Raw genomic sequence first — 14,215 nt, forward strand, 5'->3', positions numbered from 1 at the left:
GGGGGGTCAACGAAGTGCAGTGGCATTGTCGTTCTCTACCGTACATCCCTTTCCAGCAGTGGAGCATGGAGATTCCTACCACCTCTCAGTGGGGATTGTATTGCTTTAATAATATGTATCAGATATGTCAAGGCAATTCAAACCTAGATCAAAACCAAAGCTGACTGTCTGAGAAAAACAGGGAAAGATCAAAGACATGAGATTGTGCAGGAAGGGTTGGTTGAAGAGGGGGTCTTCTTCTTGCCTGTTAATTATCACTATACCTGTTTTATTAAACACATAGAGCAGTTGCTGAGAATGTTGTCCAGTCCTGGGCCTCCAGTGGGACAGCGTGTCCTGAGCTTTACTGCTGCTAGCTTGTCATGTCCACGTCAACTGTGCTTGTCGCTGTACATCTGAGCACTGGGACGTTTCTCAGGCATTTATTTGTCTGTTTGACTTCTCTTGATTCTCTTTCCAAATCTTTTACATATAGTCTTCACCTGACATCACACAGACTGTTCCTCTCTAAAAACAATTTCAGAAACAGAAATCTACAGTTTTTCGTCCAACATGCAGCAGTATGACACAAGATTGGGCAAATGTCAAGAACTGATCAAGTAGAGTCAACCTCAACAGAATTAACCACACCCCAGTCACAATATTAATCACATACTGTAGACACTGAATCATAACTTCTGTTTACTGCTAAGAATGACTTCCACACAATCAGACTTTCAGTATATGTCTTTATTAGGTGTGCTTGCTGAAAGCAAAGCACAACTTTAGAAACTGTTCATACTTATTATTTGCTTTCCATTGCCACCTGTAGGGCAAAAATTGTAAAAGCTACCAACATCAAAACAACTTCAAAACTTTTAAGATAGAAATGCCACTCAAACTTTAAAACGTGTAGACCGGTCTGGAATAGTATGAAGGGGTTGCAGATGCGTCACAAATCACCTAGCAACCACACCATGTTGGAAGACAAGAGTCAATCCTTATACCCTAATGAGTCAGCCTGTGTTTTTCTACCACCAGAAACTGTCATGTCGTGTGTGTAGGTGGCAGGGAAGTCAGGCACAGGAGAATCAAACTTGGTATAATGGAGTAGTTTAATAACGTAAAACAAACTCCAAAACCAAAGTATATAATAAACTAAACGTGGGTACAAGAACCCATCGCCCACCAATCCATAAATCACGAGCATAACAATAAACAATATCTGACAAGGACATGAGGGAAAACAGAGGGTTAAATACACAACAATTAATGAATGGGATGGGAACCAGGTGTGTAGGAAGACAAGACAAAACCAATGGAAAATGAAACATAGATCAATGTGACGTCGACCGCCGAGCACCACCCGAACAAGGAGAGGCATTGACTTCGGGCAGAAGTCATGACAGAAACATCGAGACGATTGCCCATTATTTTGTTTTTCCAAGGACCCAGAAAATGGAGGCAGTGGGAGAACCTATTCAAGTAAGTAAATATATGTTTATTATTGTTTTATTTTTTACAATGTAATATTAGCTAGCTAGCATTCTACAGGAACTTACTGTGCAGGCTAACTCAAATGACCTGCTAGTGTAATGTTAGCTAGCTAGATAACTTCACATACTGTATAAGCTACCTAAGTTAATTAAATATCACTAGATAGCTAACTTAATTTTAGCTAGTTAGCTATCTTGATGTATTTATCATTGTAAATGTAAAAACACAAACTCGAAATGCATTTGAAGCTAGGTAGTTAGCTAGCTAACAGCCATGGAAGAGGGTGAAAGGATTAATGTTAGCAGCGCCAGCTGTCAGAGAAAGGATAGTAGGCTACTCTGAATAGCGCAGGTACTTTGTGGGAGGACATTATGAAACGATTCTCCAATTCCGGTCCCTAGGAAGAAAAACTGAGGACCGAGAGATATAGCAACATAATATTCAGTGCTGTCTAATTTAAGTATAATGAAGCATGTTTATTTGTGATGCTTTCTGTTCTCAGATACAGAGAGCTGCAAATTACTGTCTGCAGATGAAGAGGTCCCAATGAATGTCACAAGAGAATAAGAGTACATCCGTGTATACCATTGGTTATATGTATACCTATGTTAGCAAATGTTGTAAACAAAAATACAGTACCACTGGAAATTTTTGGGACAATAATGTCCTCCTCTAGGATAGATGGACATATCCCCTTTTTGTAGGCCTAGAATAGATGGTTGCATTCAAGACAATGTCGTTTTTTTTATTGATCTGTTTGTCAGTGTTAGCAGAGTAGGCCTAGGCTATCCCTTGATCTGTCATATTAAAACAATATTCTGCTAATGTCTTTGGTCATGTAAAGAGTAGTGGAATTGCATGCAATGTGTTTATCAAAGACCACATTTTTCCTGTGCAAAGGAGAGAAAAGAAATGTCTCTGATAGAGCCTATAGGCCTATGCCTCTACTCGCTCAGACACAGTGATTAGATTATTAATAGCCTAATAAATGATATCACTATTCAATCTACTCATCACATTAGGAATAGTTGGCTTACAAAATGTGATGTTAGATTCTTGCAATGCTTTTATTATAACGGTGCATTTCTACAGTGAAAAAATTATGCACCGCCTACTTCATGAGAGAGACGCAAGCTAAAAGATAGACTACAAGTTATCTCGCTAGCTAATGTTGGCCAACTTTAGTCTTATTGTTAACACCTGGTTAGCATAACAGCTAAACCTGAAATCGATCAGATTTACGAGTAATTGAATTGTTGGGAGTAGACGTACTGACAGCTGTCTGGGTTCTGGTCTTGACGGGTAAAAAGGTTCTTGAGTCTTAATTATTTCCTTGGTGTTTCATGATTGTGGGTAATCAGTAAAAATATTTTTTGCCTGTTGTCTTTCCTGCCTTGTTAGAGCAGCCAAATACTGCACAAAAATGTACAGGGGTGATAAATTAAGTCGTTTTGGGCACAGTTATCATGCAGCTAGGGGTAGCCAATCATCTGTGGTTGTCGGAAGAATTGATACTGTGGTCTCCCTCTGTGCTTGTATACAGCTTTTTTTTAATACCATTTACATTTTTGAAATATAACCATTTTAAATGTGCATTAAAGCTCCATAGGCTTGAATGGGTAGTATTTTGATTCACCACTGCTCCTGAAACCTTAAAGCTACCAACACCAAAACAACTTTAAAACATGCAGGCTGGTACTGTTACTAGAAAAAAACTTTTAGATAGACTTCACATTACTACCATGTTTGCATAAATCCCAATGCATTTCAGGTGCCATAGATTGAAATGGGAAGGATTCTGGCCACTAGTCTTCAACCGCTTAAGATTGAAACACCATTCTAACATGCAGACCGGTCTGGAAGAGTGTACTTGTATACAGCTTTTTGATAGTTTTGATACTTTTTGAACTATAATTTTTTTGAGTGTGCAGAAAAGTCCAAAAGCTTGAATGGGAAGTATTTGAATTCACCACAGCCCTTATACCATTAGAGCTACAAACACCAATCTAATGTCATGTACATACTGACTCAACTCAGATTGCTTGTCAAAAGATTGTTGATGCTATTTGTAGTATTAACACTCCATAGACTTCAAATGTAAAAATTGTATTCGCCACTGCTCTTGATCTGTTTCGGCTACAAACACCACCCCAACGTTGAAATGTGCAGACTAACGCAACTTAGATGGCTTCGACACAGCTTTTTGCTACCATTCCTACTTCATAAACTATAAAGCTTGTTATATCGCTATTCATTTCAATGGCGAAATGGAGGCTTCAACATTCTAAACTGAAATCACTGTCACAAAACCTTCAGAATGTTCAAACTAAAACATTTTGACAGCTTAAAAACACATTATGTGGCTTATGATGATATAGTACTCACTCTAGCCTATTCTACTAGCCAACTATACCCACTATAATAACTCCACACATACAAACCACCCCAAAATAGGTCACTAACACAAAGCCTATGAAAACCCTATTACTACGATTACTACTACTACTATTACTACTGCCGTCACTACCACTACCATTACTACTACTATTTTACAACCATAAATACTTCAAGACTAGCAAGTACACTATATTTACTTCGGGTAATTGTCCTTTTCTAGTTTCCCAGATATTTAAATTGTTTTAATGTAAGCGTGTTAGCATTTAAACACTGCACCCCATACAGAAGACATGGTTCTGACACCCTTTGTCCCCAGTAAAAGCATTCCATTATTTCAATAAGTGCTTGGTTTTAATACATTATTGATCTTTAGGTTGAACTAAGGGGCATTGCATTAGGCCCAGGATTCTAAAGCCCATCATCGCATGACACTCATGTACTTGTGAAAAATCATAGCAATTATGAAATCAACCAACAACTGCCTCAAAAAACAATCAATTGTCACATTGGAAAGCATTTTGTCCCACACTACTATAGGCTTTGTGGTTACACAGAAGGAGTGGGTGTTAGGTGTTTAATGACTTCCAAATACACATTTCTCTTTTATTTTTTTAACACCCATTACTATTCACCACAGCCTTGCTTTGGCTTTGGTCTGCTCCCACACAAAGCAGAGCATTGCTGATGCATGATGGTTTGCTGAGACCCAGTATTTTTACTCCACATAGTACTTGCCACAGAATTAAATAAAGCCTACCTCTTGGAGGTGGTATGTTTTGTCACTGGTTATAATGTTGCCACACCAGGAATTTGCCTGGATGTATCTTCTGGATTGCCACAGAATAGTATATAGCAATGTAACAAGTATTTTGAAGGGAAAAGGACTGATGAGACCATAGGTCAAAATTGTCTGCTTGTGAGACAGAGACCTGTACCTATTTTTTGCCTGTTGTCTTTCCTGCCTTGTTAGAGCAGCCAAATACTGCACAAAAATGTATAATGGTGATAAATTAAGTCATTTTAGGCACTGCTATCATGCAGCTTGGGGTAGCCAATCATCTGTGGTTGTCGGAATAATTGATACTGTGGTCTTCCAACATATGGTCTCCCTCTATAGTGTGCTTGTATACAGCTTTTTTTTATACCATTTATACTTTTTGAAATAGGACTGATGAGACAGTAGGTCAGAATTGTCTGCTTGTGAGACATAGACCTGTACCTAGACCAGCGCCTTACCAACAAGCAAAACTAAAGCCAGGGTGATGGAGTATAATATGTATCCTGACAAAAGGAATGGATTTATTCATTTACATTTTTCAAGTGTTTCTGAAGGGGAGTGATGACACGAGCTGGGGAAAGAGAGGCATTTTGAGGCTCCTGTGACGGTGTGGGGGTGGGTGGTGCATGGGGGCTGAGTGCTTGTGGGGTCAAGTGCAAGCTATGTCTTTGACAATGGTTGCCTGGCTGCATTTCCATTTCACAACGCTCAATCATGCAGTCCCCTCATGCAGAAACCTTTAACTCAATGTCTATAAATGCAGGGAACCAAGGCTTACTGTTTACACCAGCACCAGCAGGATAACTTCAATGATAGTTTTTGATGTAATCAATGTGCATTTCCATTGTGTTGGTATGTTAGTGAGGTTGTGTGTATACTGTCGTGTAGCTTTGAACATATGTGCTGGTTACTAATGCACAGGAAGAGGACATGACATCAGGAAAAGTTATACATTTACAGTTTTAAACCTATTTTAATTTCAAAGCTAGTATAATATTGTGTCCAAGTTTGACATGTAGCTTTTTTGTTTTTGTTTTCATCAAGTGAGTCTCACTGATATTAATAACCACATTTTCTATAGTGAGAGATGCATGTCCCCTAAAGGATGCAACATGGGAAACAATGGGGGAAAACAGGCGAGTGTCTTTGGGGGGACGAATGCCTTGACGGGCGTGTGAAATCTGAACAAAATAAATGAAGTGGAGATGGTAATACAGTGTGTTATAGTGCAGAGTGACAAGCCCGTTCCTCCCATGAAGCAGCTGAGCTGGCATTAAACAGACAAGACATCCCACTCAGTCAGTTATCGGCCCAGGAATAATGAAGGAACAGGCTGGTGGAGCAGGACGACTCGCCCTAGTCAGCCAAGTGGAGAATTACATTTCGTGCTGTTTCTCCGCAGCCAAGCATTTCCCCATTGGAGGTCTACCGGTGCTCGGGTGAACAGGGACAACCCATTGCACCCGAGTCCCCCTGGCATTGACAGAGATGGGTGGTAGGGTTGGTGGTGGTGGAGGGGGTTTGGGTGCTTGAGTGTCAGGGGAGGGTTGGATTTTAGTGGGGGTTAGGGCAGTTAAAGAGGCGAGAGCGATGACAAGTACAGTTCAGAGAATGAGTAAGAAAGTGATCACTCGTGTTTCTCATTTTCCAGAGTATGGATTTATTATGAAATAAAGGACAGTGAAATGGGTCCTGTCTGACCCAAAGAGCTGCTGGAAGGAAATAATATCATATGTGGTTAATGCCCTCTCTCTCGCTCTCGCTCTCTCTTTCAAAGAGGGACTGACAAAGCCACTTGCCCCCTAACTCTCTGTACAGGGCACTAAGTTTATTGTAATATCTCACATACTCACCCCACAAATATAACTCTCATACATATATGACCCCTTTTGGAATATCCTGCCCGTATGTTTGTGCCTTATGTTATACAGCAATCCAACTACTGGTGCTCTTAAATCATCTCCATTGCGATAATAAAAGGGGACTCGCCAGGGGTGACCAATTTCACCTCTAAAAACATATCATGAACAGTGCATGGTTTGATTTTGACCAGTTTCTGTAACACCTGAACTGATCTGTAAGCTTGAAATATACATCCAGTTAAAGAGATTCTCCTGTACTTTTGTATACTTTTTAGCCAGTAGTTCTGAAAGTAGAGCTCACGAGCCAAAAGTGGTCCCTGAAAATGAGGTAAGACAGTAATTCTGCTCATAGATTATGCATGTACTAACTACACATTGACACATCCAGCCCAAAACGGGAGGTTTAAACGTTCCGGAGCATAGTGCATAGTAAGTGAATACAGATTTACTCTTCCAACAGAAGGCAGCATGGTCTTTCTTACTTGCCGTTGATCTAACACAGACACTTCTGGTCACATGATCTTGTGCCCGTTCCAGATGTCAGATGAATGTCAACAACATTGCCAACTGATGGTCCCTGCCTTCACTCTGCCCACAAGTCTCTATGTCCTGAAGTCAGCCAGTGCACTGCGTGTTCCACAAGCCCAAGTGCACTTTTGCATATGTGCAAGGTCTGCAGCACATTGGCCTTGCAGACATGCTGATTAAGCTGGTGATGTCCTAACACAGAGGAGTAGAGGTTCAGCCTAGTTGCCTGCTCTATGTGGCACCCAAATTAACCTGGATCCTCTCATTATCTCTTGTGTGGCTTTGACCTAGTCTGCACTGCAGTTCAGGGGAGGGGCTACCCCCAGGATATAACGCCACATTGCACCAAAGTCTCTCTCCACATGTCAGTGGAAATCCACAGTGTTGGATTAGAGATAAGCTAATCACTTGTTCACACCCAACTCAGTTTGAGGAGATGATTACGATCTCATTTTTGATGTCCCCTTATCTGATTAAGGATGATGAAGGGTTATTTATCTGATTAACCAAGAGTAGAGAGATGGTGGTGATGGTGTACTTCTGCTATTAGAGCAAAAACATACTGAAACCACATTCAAACTTTTCCTCTTCATACCGCTAAGAATAAAAGGGAACCTTACATAAACATACAGTATGCAGTACACATACGTGGACGTATACAGTATGTACTGTGTTGGAGGTGGTAGTTTGTCTGACGACTCAAACTGAATTCTTCCACTGCTCTATGTTCGCTACGTACTTCAGTCTGAGACTTCCATTAAGTAATTTGTGGTAATGTCAAAATGAGAGGTGTTGTACAAAGTCATCAGCGATTGGATCATCTCTAACCAATCAGAGTATCATCCAATGACAAATTTTCTAAACACCGCTTTACCCATGTGTGTTCTGGCTTAGACCCAACCCATCAGTCTCTGGGACCTATCAGACAGTCTAGAATGGATTTACATTCTAGAAATTGTTGGGGAGGTGCACAGATCCAGACTCATTGCGGAGAAGAAACTAACATCTGTGGGTGTGGCATAGCGTTTGGCCGGAGCAAGGAGTTTGGGTAGCCAGGAAAGGTGGTAGTGGGATATGTCAACACAAATTGAATGCCTCAGAAATACTGTACATAGTTTGCAGGCCAAGCCAAGGTATATGGCTGCAAAGACCTGCTGAGGGTTCAGGTTCTTAAAGTGGAAGTAATTACAGAGGTGCACGCTCCATTAAAAACAACTGTTCAATACAATAATCATTCGATTAAAAAGCCCTTGTAGCAGCTGCCAAGCCGGATTTTTATCAACTGAAGATTTTATTTTTTCAGCATGAAACAAACTGAGCTTCCAAAAGTAAAATGATACTTTCAGATGTTACTTTTTATGGAGTAATTTCAATAGACAATTATGTATTCAAAGAATTCAAAGAATAGCCATAAGAATATCATCCCATTCAAAAAAAATACCATAAGAAAGGGTTTACGAACTAAAGTTGAAGCCAAATATAGAATATCCAACATTATAGTCCTAAATTACTTATACTTCTACTCATGGTGAGTTGTATGGATATTGAGGTTGAGCATGTAAAATATGCATGTCCAACTTGTTAGTATGGAGACACATGATCATCTAATTGGTTGTTTGCTCAAAGCATAGCTTCCTCTGTGTCATCTAGCATATGCAGTGGTGTTGAATTGTATGCTCTTACACAAAGTCATGCTGGGCACATACATATCACCCCTAACTGTTCACCTGGACTCTGATCCTTAGTACTGTCGCCAGATGTGGCCAATTGCCTCCAGCCAACCCTGCCAGTTCATTTGCTTTCCAGGAAGAAAAAAAACATTGAAGTTCAGCAATGTATGACTGTAACAAAGATAAAAGGATAAGAGTAAAACGATGGCTGAAATGGTAGCAATTTCCAAGGTTAACACTGACAACAAATTCATCTCTATCCAGTGGAATTAAAAACTATAATCGACATTCAACTTTACATTTACAGTACTATGAAGTCTATGTAGTAGCTTAGCTTATCATGAGAGTAAAGATATTCAACTTTACATTTACAGTACTATGAAGTCTATAGTAGTAGCTTAGCTTATCGTGAGAGTAAAGATATTCAACTTTACATTTACAGTACTATGAAGTCTATAGTAGTAGCTTAGCTTATCGTGAGAGTAAAGATATTCAACTTTACATTTACAGTACAAAAATGTAATTAGACAGGCTTATCATGAGTGTAATGAGAAAGATATTCAACTTTACACTTACAGTACTATAAAGTTATTAGACAGGCTTATCATGAGTGTAATGAGAAAGATATTCAACTTTACACTTACAGTACTATAAAGTTATTAGACAGGCTTATCATAAGTGTAATGACAAAGATATTCAACATGTCTTACATATTGATCACTTACATATAGGGCCTTCAAAACTGTTGGCATGTTCAGTAAAATCTTATTATGGTGTTTGTTAACATTTCCAAGCACTAGCTAGCCACCTAAATGTTTCTAACTATGTTCCCATGAATGTTAATACCACAGACATAACTTTAGTCATAAATTGAGAAAACGAATCATAGAAGAGCCAAATAGAGACACTAAATGCTGTTTTTTCATCCTTACAGTTTTACGATTACAAGCACAGTAGCCTTTCAATCGGCAAACGTGAGAGGTTATGCCACTGGTTTGTATGCAAGCCCATTCTTCATATAAGCAAGATGGCGTTGTATTTTCCTCTCGCTCGGTGTCTTTTGAGCAAAGGAGCACATTACTTCTAGTCTTTGTTATATTATGCTCAGCAGATTAATACATGGGGAGTGCACTGGAAAAATGTATATGAAAAATGTGTACTTTACATAATTAAAAACACAGGTTACAAGCAGCTATTATAGCAGTACAATCTGGGGAATGTAATTAAAGAGAGTGTGAGAAGAGTGCAGATAAAGCTGCCGTTGCCATTACTGGCTCCCCATCATAATATTACAACTTTTGCACTGAAACGTGTTTTCTCTGAACTCATTCTGTATGACATTTTGCATTTCTGCATAGCTATCAAGAGGCTACCTGTGAATTGAACAGGGTTCGCTATACCACAAATTCACAGATGACATTTTGGGACATGTAGATACCTCATATTTTCTGTGATTTATTAATTAAAGCAAGACCAAACTCAAAATATCACTTACAGTTGAATTTGCCTGTGTCCCATGCAGGCTTGTTCGAATGGAAGAACTGCACAAATGGAGAAGAGAATGGAATGTTAGGATAATGGATAGATGGACATCTTCATGAATGGAATACTGTAAAATTAATAGAATTTACTCATGGTTATTTCTATCTAACACAATACTACGCATACATTACAGATGTTTAATAAAGCCACTAAGATATGTTCTTACACTCACTACATGTATTTTATAAACATTTTAGTAACACTTTACTTAAAGCCTGAAGGTATAATGCATCTATTATAATGCCATGTTCATCCTAGTACCCTCCCTAGTGCGGTTTATGTATTTTGGCATTCCCTGAACTGCATACAGTTCTCTATCTCACTGTGTGATGCCAAGCAACTGTTCACAGAGTGGATATATTTTTATATTACCTCACTATCAGCTAGAGGTTATAGAAACATACTAAACATTTTGAAACAGACTCATCATCTTTAAGCAGTAGCGTTCTGACAGCAGTAGGACACACTGCAATCAAATACAAATGGCATTATGACCCAAAGACGATCTTCTCATCTTCCCATCATTTCCATGCACCTCCCCATCTTTTAATAGCTCCTCTTCATGAAACACAGAGATAATAGAAGGCAACGGGCCAAAAGTTGAAGAAAAGGGGAAATGATTAAAGAACCTTATTAAAAGCAACCTTGTAGAATTGGACATGTGATGGAGAGCACATTATGAGACCTGATCCTTTTCAAATGACACCACGGTTTCCCGAACACGCCGAAAAACCTGATTAGGGTGACAAGCACTGAGTGATACTGCAAACCTGTTAATAACATGAAAATTAGAAGGGGCTCATGCAAAGAAAGGAGATTAATTTAGCTGGAGTCCATCTCGGGCAAATTGCGAAGTTGTGAATATGTTCTCAGATAATGAGCCTTCCTACTTGTCAGCTCACTTGTCATTTTCTGTAATTAATGTTAAGGAAGACTCCTTCCTGATGGTTCGTATTACTCATGTACCAAGAACATTTCTTCAGAGAAATAATTTACATTTATTATCATCAGTCTGTTTGTGTGGTTTATTCCACAGCGGAGTAATTTATTGCAGCACCATTTCGCTCGCCTTGATTAGTCATTCGTCAGACTGAGATGTAATTTTTTTCTTCAGATGTCTGGGCCAGGGAAATGTAAAGTGTTGCAGCATCATATGGGTTCCTGGATGCTTTACCTCCCTGCTATATCTCTCCTTGTTTTTGTCTTATTTTTTTTTAAACAAACATGCACAACATTATTTTATGATTGGAAAATAAACACACACACACACACACACACACACACACACACACACACACACACACACACACACACACACACACACACACACACAAACACTACGTATACAAAAGTATGTGGACACCCCTTCAAATTAGTGGATTCGTCCATTTCAGCCACACCCGTTGCTGACAGGTGTATAAAATTGAGCACCACAGCCATGCAATCTCCATAGACAACCATTGGCAGTAGAATGGCCTCACTGAAGAGCTCAGTGACTTTCAACGTGGCACTGTCATAGGATGCCACCTTTCCCACAAGTCAGTTCATCAAATTTCAGCCCTGCTAGAGCTGCTCCAGTCAACTGTAAGTGATTTTATTGTGAAGTGGAAAGGTTTAGGAGCAACAATGGCTCAGCCGCGAAGTGGTAGGCCACACAAGATCACAGAACGGGACAGCCGATTGCTGAAGCGCGTAACGCGTAAAAATCGTCTGTCTTCGGTTGCAACACTCACTACCGAGTTCCAAACTGCCTCTGGAAGCAACGTCAGCACAAGAACTATTCGTCGGGAGCGTCATGAAATGGGTTTCCATGGCAGAGCAGCCTAAGATCACCATGCTTGTGATGAATCACACTTCACCATCTGGCAGTCCGACGGACAAATCTGGGATTTGGAGGTTGCCAGGAGAACGCTACCTGCCCGAATGCATAGTGCCAACTGTAAAGTTCACCTCAACCAAATCGAACACCTTTGGAATGAATTGGAACGCCGACTGCGAGCCAGGCCGAATCGCCCAACATCAGTGCCCGACCACACTAATGCTCTTGTGGCTGAATGGAAGCAAATCCCAGCAGAAATGTTCCAACATCTAGTTAAAAGCCTTCCCAGAAAAGTGGAGGCTGTTATAGCCTCGAAGGGGAAACCAACTCCATATTAATGCCCATGATTTTGGAATGAGATGATCGACGTGCAAGTGTCCACATACTTTTGGCCATGTAGTGTACATTGTGTTGCATCCCCAAGACTCACTTAATTTCAGAATATTCCCAATAATCAGTCTTGTGAAATTATAGGTTTGCAGGACATAAATACAGCTCAGATGATAATTAAACAAATCTTTGCAAAGCTATCATCCCCTAATTGATCATTAACATGCTGAAATGATTGACTCTGGATTACATGAATACTGCTAGCTATAAATAACACAGCACACTGTCAGTATAAATGACTGAGGAGAGAGGAGAGGTAAATAGGTTATGGCTAGGCCCAGAAAGATCTACATTTAGAATACTGTTGACAATTACACAGGGCCTGTTCCTTTTCTAACGTTGAATAAAAATCAATGCTGCGTTGTTGATTACTATGTTACTTTCAGAATACATTTGGTCACCATTGACGCTACCTGAGGAACTGTGTATCAATAATGGACTATATACTGGACTAACAGACCTTGACGTGATATGTCAAAACTGAACTAACGATCTACATCGAATAATCATCACATCACATTGTCATATAGCACATTAACATATTCATATTTTTCTTTACAGTATAGTTTTAACTGGTCATTGGTAACGGGGAATGTATATTTTCCCCTGTGATTTACAGAGGTGCAGAAATGAAATAAGTGCTCCTACTGTGCTGTAACCATAACTCAAATAATATCCATCAGAGATGTATATTTAAATCAGCCTTGCTTTGCATTGTGTCGGTAAATGTATACGCCTATTTCTTAAATGTATTATTCATCGGAGCATGTAAATAATGCATTCTTGGTTCCATAGTAAATTAACCCTTTACCTTACCAGGGGTACAGGAGTCATTGTTTTGAAAGGCAATTATGTCATTTAATTAATGCTGTAATTAATACTGTAATTAGCTTAAATACCCTGCAACCGGGTGCCACCACTAAGCTGTCTTAATTAAACAGATTGAAAGGTTTTATATCTTCTTTTTGTTGCACAGTCAGTTTACATGCAATATAGCGAAATACTTAGGTCACTAATCAAACATGCATATAGACCTATGCAGTCAGTATTTTGTATCTGTCTGTATCTCACTGTATATTTGAATAACATGCAACCAAACTCAAACAATGCAAAAAAATCCACTATGTGCTTGTCCAACCCAGACAATTAACATAGTTAGAACATTCAAGCCTTATTCAAATAGGAAATGATTATGCAGCTTGGTGGACATCCATAATCAACCTGATTCTAAGACTCCTTCATGATCACAGACATGAGATCTTTCACTTGGAACTCAGTTAGTCGTCTAAAAAATAATCAAGGCCAATAAATCCATTGTAAGCACTTTCAAAATAAAGGCCGGGACTGTGTAGTAGAAGATAGTGTAGTCCAGTATTTTATTACTCGGGGGCAGTAGTGGAGCAAGGAGACAGCTAATCCACTAGTGCAGAGTTTTTATCCTTGCCCAACCTGACAGTGATAGAAAGTGTTTTCCCCAAACTAGAAAAATAGTTGAGAGAAGATGAAATAGCAGAGTGGTCAGTGAATACTGAGGGATTTCTAGCCCACTATACTGCAATGCCAAGTTTATCTTTGTATTCATAGGTTGTGAGCCTCCATACACCTCATGTATTGTGCACGTATGACACAATCACATATACAGAGAGCTACCATACTTGCTTAAACAGTGTAGGTTCTTCCTTTTCAAACTCTGCTAAATTGTTCAGACCGGTTTAATTTAACATTGGGAGATGTACTAACTCGGTAGGCTATA

General features: G+C 39.5%; 1 long non-coding RNA gene across 1 annotated transcript; it reads left to right on the plus strand.

Moving 5' to 3' along the window:
- The first annotated feature begins 1,300 nt into the window (after positions 1–1,300).
- On the plus strand, positions 1,301–3,092 carry LOC110536632. The gene is made up of 2 exons (XR_002475495.2): positions 1,301–1,464; positions 1,979–3,092. It is a non-coding gene; the product is annotated as an uncharacterized LOC110536632 (long non-coding RNA).
- The last annotated feature ends 11,123 nt before the right edge of the window (positions 3,093–14,215 follow it).

Source organism: Oncorhynchus mykiss, chromosome 11 (genome assembly GCF_013265735.2).
Source record: "Oncorhynchus mykiss isolate Arlee chromosome 11, USDA_OmykA_1.1, whole genome shotgun sequence".
Lineage (NCBI taxonomy): Eukaryota > Metazoa > Chordata > Actinopteri > Salmoniformes > Salmonidae > Oncorhynchus > Oncorhynchus mykiss.